The sequence below is a fragment of the Macrobrachium nipponense genome, chromosome 31 (genome assembly GCF_015104395.2).
Source record: "Macrobrachium nipponense isolate FS-2020 chromosome 31, ASM1510439v2, whole genome shotgun sequence".
Classification (NCBI taxonomy): domain Eukaryota; kingdom Metazoa; phylum Arthropoda; class Malacostraca; order Decapoda; family Palaemonidae; genus Macrobrachium; species Macrobrachium nipponense.
In genome coordinates this window covers 71,338,551-71,344,664 of record NC_061093.1, presented here as the reverse complement: position 1 = coordinate 71,344,664, position 6,114 = coordinate 71,338,551, and positions in this window count along the sequence as shown.

Sequence of the window (6,114 nt, the reverse complement as noted above, 5' to 3'; positions counted from 1 at the left end):
TTTGCTCAGAAGTTTTCTATGAGAACGCGTACTTGACAATTTTGAGTTTTCTTTTTATTTTTTTATTTACGTTTAAGACAACTTGCATATCATCATTGATAAATCCTGTCATATAATGTTTCCGATTAGAAAATGTAACAGTAAACTCCAAAAGGATATCATTTCTTTGCATTGCATTACAGTAGCTATCATATTACACTACAATGGAATGAGAGACTCATTTATATAATCAAGAAATCGTTGGAGTTTTAATTACTAGAAGACATTAATCAATTTAATTTGAGAAGTTAATTCCTTGTATTCCTTGCGGATAATTAACTTTTAATAGTTTTGTAGAATCGAAAGTTGAGGAATTCCCGCTAATTTCAAAAGCTCATAATGATCAATCATCCAATTACTGATTTTTTTTATCTTCTATAATGATTTCCCATCAATTATTTCATATGATTGACTTGGTATGACAATAATTCAGCTAATGAGTATGGTTTAGTTTATCTCTTCTCTTGCATGAATAAATAAGTGCAGAATTAAAACATAAATAAATTTTAGAAATAAAAGCAAATGGTGTATGTGGTGTTAGTCATTGTGGATTAAATTACTATCCATGTGATATAATTACCTGTGAAAAGCTAATTAAAACATGATATTGGAAAAGTCAATCGAAAAATGATATTGGAAAAGCCAATTAAAACATGGAATTGGAAAAGCCAGTTCAAAACATGATATTGGAAAAGTCAATTGAAAAATGATATTGGAAAAGCCAATTAAAACATAATATTAAAAAAGCCGATTAACCATGATATTGGTAAAGAGGAAAAAGTTTTTAACAAAGATGTAATGCATTACTACCCTACTATGAGATTCAGGGCCTCTGTAACACGGTTTTTTTCGCAATAACTTTTTATCTATGCATTTCATAAATATAACGCTTATTCAGAATACATATTATATAACACATAAATTTTGAGTGTATTTTTGCACTACGTAGGTTGAATAAATTTGGTACTTATAATGTAAAAGTGACCTTTTTGAAGACGGGCCGGGCCAACTTACTCCGAGAAAAGGTTTCGAACGCACTCGTTACGTAACTTATGACATCATTTCTTCCCTTTTCTCTTTCGATGGATGATTGGCTATACGTAACGAAGGCTAAACCTCTGTCAAAATGACATACAAATTTAAATACCAACCAAGCAGTACACACCTTTATGAACTCTGGAACCTCTCCCACTGATAATTGTCATAATGAACAAAACCAACAAAATATGTTAATAAATACAAAAAAACTTCGATTATTAGTCTAACTCCCAAAATAAGTTTCCAAAGAAATTACAGTCTACTTTATAGGTCACAATCAGATTGACAAGATGTAGGGAATAGTTGGTAATTACCAAAAAACATAGTAGAAAAGCTTCATTGATAACTGCTATATCCAATGTCAAGCAATTTTTATTTATTGGCTATTACCTATTTACTGAAAAAAAAATAGCCGGTACCGTATATTGGCTTTAAACCTTCACCAATAATTATCGTCAGAATGGTGACTTCATGAGGCTCCACCCACTTTCGCCTCGTTATAATTCAGGATAACACTGAAGGCTACATGGGCATTGTTGGATTAGAAAATTTAACTTCTGGCTATAAAAACTAACTTCTCGAGTAGTTGTAAGAAGTGCTAAATGATCCTCAAGGATCCCAGCAGTTGTCTAAACGTTTAATTCATGTATATTACTGCTATACTGTTGCGGCACTACTGCTACAGTAGTATTACTACGCTAGCACTGATACCCCACCCACATCTATGTATCGTTCCGCCATTCATAAAGTCTTTGGGTTTCAGAGCCGATGGAATTTTCTGTCTGGTGGATGGGCGGGCAACATTTAGTCAAAAGGTGGTTTGTTTACCTTGCTTACGTAATTAATGTTTTTCGACTCTTGGCTCGTAATCATTGGCCATGGCGTCGACTAGATCATTTTTACTCTATAAAACATTAAAACTATCGGGTTTAGGTTATTGATAATGCTGACAAAATTTGTGTGTGGTTGTAAAATATACATATGTCAACTTTCAGCTACATCCGATGCTTTGACAAGGAGCAAAGTCCAAAAAACCGTGTTACAGAGACCCTGAATCTCATAGTAGTGCCCTTCTCCTTGCATTTTAATACATTTTTAACTATAAAGTATTTTTTTTTTTTCCCTTGTAATAAGTGAGATCTCCCCTTCCGGTATTTTCCTTTACCTTCTTTTACTTCCTAATGAGCACCATATTCTTTGGAAGCTTGAATTTCAAGTCAATGGCCACCAAGGGCTTGTTCTATACGAATAGGGTTTTCATCTTTTGAGTATAATAATAATAATAATAATAATAATAATAATAATAATAATAATAATAATAATAATAATAATAATAATAATAATAATAATAATAATAATAATAATAATATCAGGAGAGGGATCTTCCAGGGCGACTCACTGTCCCCACTGCTATTCGTAGTAGCATGATACCCATGACAAAAGTACTGCAGAAGATGGATGCTGGGTACCAACTCAAGAAAAGAGGAACAGATTAACCATCTGATGTTTATGGATGACATCAAGATGTATGGTAAGAGCATCAAGGAAATAGATACCCTAATCCAGACTGTAAGGATTGTATCTGTGGACATCAGGATGGAGTTTGGAATAGAAAAATGCGCCTTAGTCAACATACAAAAGGGCAAAGTAACAAGGACTGAAGGGATAAAGCTACCTGATGGGAGCAACATCGAACACATAGATGAGACGGGATACAAATACCTGGGAATAATGGAAGGAGGGATATAAAACACCAAGAGATGAAGGACACGATCAGGAAAGAATATATGCAGAGACTCGAGGCGATACTCAAGTCAAAAACTCAACGCTGGAAAATATGATAATAGCCATAAACACATGAGCAGTGCCAGTAATCAGATACACGCAGGAATAGTGGAATGGACGAAGGCAGAACTCCGCAGCATAGTCGGAAAACCAGGAACATAGACAATACACAAAGCACTACACCCAAGAGCAAATAAGGACAGACTATACATAAACACGAAAGGAAGGAGGAGAGGACTGAGTCAACACCGAGACAGAGCGCTGGGGAATATCTGAAAACCAGTGAAGACGAGTGGCTCAAGAGTGCATGGGAAGAAGGACTGATAAAAGTAGACGAAGACCCAGAAAGATACAGAGACAGGAGAAGGACAAACAGAACAGACGAATGGCACAGCAAACCAATGCACAAACAATACATGAGACAAACTAAAGAACTAGCCAGCGATGACACATGGCAAAGGCTACAGAGTGGAGAGCTCAAGAAGGAAACTGAAGGAATGATAACAGCGCACAAGATCAGGCCCTAAGAACCAGATATGTTCAAAGAACGATAGACGGAAATAACATCTCTCTCATATGTAGAAGTGCAATACGAAAAATGAAACCATAAACCACATAGCAAGCGAATGCCCGGCACTTGCACGAACCAGTACAAAAAGAGGCATGATTCAGTGGCAAAAGCCCTCCACTGGAGCCTGTGCAAGAAACGTCAGTTACCTTGCAGTAATAAGTGGTACGAGCACCAACCTGAACGGGGTGTATAAAGAAAACGATCAGGCAAAGATCCTTTGGGACTATGGTATCAGAACAGATAGGGTGATACGTGGCAAATAGACCAGACGTGACTTTGATTGACAAAATCAAGAAGAAAGTATCACTCATTGATGTCGCAATACCATGGGACACCAGAGTTGAAGAGAAAGAGAGGGAAAAATTGGATAAGTATCAAGACCTGAAAATAAGAGAAATAAGAAGGAAATGGGATATACCAGTGGAAATTGTACCCATAATCATAGGAACACTAGGCACGATCCCAAGATCCTGAAAAGGAATCTAGAAAAGTAGCTCAAGGACTCATGCAGAAGAGTGTGATCCTAGAAAACGGCGCACATAGTAAGAAAAGTGATGGACTCCTAAGGAGGCAGGATGTAACCCGGAACCTCACATATAAATACCACCCAGTCGAATTTGGAGGACTGTGATAGAGCGAAAAAAAAGAAGAAAACAATGATGATAATATCAATAATAGTTATAAAAATAGGAAGAATTTTCTCAATGTCAGGACTGGAATATGATTAAAGGTCCAGAATAATATTTCGTACTGTATTGTAATGATTTATAAAAGCGCTGCAATAACGTTTGGGTTCATTTCAGTCTAATTCAATTAGACCGAAGATGAACCCAGGACAGATATTGCTGTATTTTTACCATTATAGTGGGCGTTATGTCTGTCCGTCCGTCTGTCATTCAATCACGGCCAAACGACTGGTCCGATGGGCATGAAACTTGGCAGGGTTATAGTGGGGACCACCAAGATGGTTTATAATGCGGTTTCATCCTAAACAGCCCTGCTGCACCCTCCCCTAATTTGCTAATAATAATACTAATAATAATAATAATAATAATACTAATAATAATAATAATAATAATGAAGGACACGATCAGGAAAGAATATATGCAGAGACTCAAAGCGATACTCAAGTCAAAACTCAACGCTGGAAATATGATAAAAGCCATAAACACATGGCCAGTGCCAGTAATCAGATACAGCGCAGGAATAGGGAATGGACTAAAGGCAGAACTCCGCAGCATAGATCAGAAAACCAGGAAAACATATGACAATACACAAAGCACTCCACCCAAGAGCAAATACGGACAGACTATACATAACACGAAAGGGAGGGAGAGGACTACTAAGTATAGAGGACTGCGTCAACATCGAGAACAGAGCACTGGGGCAATATCTGAAAACCAGTGAAGACGAGTGGCTAAAGAGTGCATGGGAAAGAAGGACTATAAAAGTAGACGAAGACCTAGAAAATATACAGAGACAGGGGAAAGACAGACAGAACAGAGGACTGGCACAACAAACCAATGCACGGACAATACATGAGACAGACTAAAGAACTAGCCAGAGATGACAATTTGGCAATGGCTACAGAGGGGAGAGCTATAGAAGGAAACTGAAGGAATGATAACAGCGGCACAAGATATGTTCAAAATACGATAGACGGAAATAACATCTCTCCCATATGTAGGAAGTGCAATACGAAAAATGAAACCATAAACCACATAGCAAGTGAATGCCCGACACTGCACAGAACCAGTAAAAAAAGAAAGAAGCATGATTCAGTGGCAAAAGCCCTCCACTGGAGCCTGTGCAAGAAACATCAGCTGCCTTGCAGTAATAAGTGGTACGAGCACCAACCTGAGGAGTGATGAGAAAACGATCAGGCAAAGATCCTCTGGGACTATGGTATCAGAACGGATAGGGTGATACGTGCAAATAGACCAGACGTGAAGTTGATTGACAAAGTCAAGCAGAAAGTATCACTCATTGATGTCCCAATACCTTGGGACACCAGAGTTGAAGAGAAAGAGAGGGAAAAAATGGATAAGTATCAAGATCTGAAAAATAGAAATAAGAAGGATATGGGATATGCCAGTGGAAATCGTATCCATAATCATAGGAGCACTAGGCACGATCCCAGATCCTGAAAAGGAATCTAGAAAAACTAGAGGCTGAAGTAGCTCCAGGACTCATGCAGAAGAGTGTGATCCTAGAAACGGCACACATAGTAAGAAAAGTGATGGACTCCTAAGGAGGCAGGATGCAACCCGGAACCCCACACTATAATACCACCCAGTCGAATTGGAGGACTGTGATAGCAGCAAAAAAAAAAAAAAAATAAAAAATAAATAAATAAATAATAATAATATAATAATAATAATAATAATAATAACGTAGCCATTCTTTTGACAATTAACTATGGGCATCACCCTTCGCCTCAAAGTAAGGACTTTAAATATGCAAGAAGCCGACGGATATGGTCATAAAAGTATATGGTCATTTATAAAAGTGTTACCTCGAAGTAGCGAGAAATTTTTCATAGCAAATTATGTCCACGAAAAAAGCCACCATAGGTAGCTTTCTTTCACTATTGGTGTTATTAGGATCGCCAGTATCCACATTTGCAATCAGTATCAAAATATTTCATGACAAAAGCAACCTGACCCTTAGCTTAGAGGCCA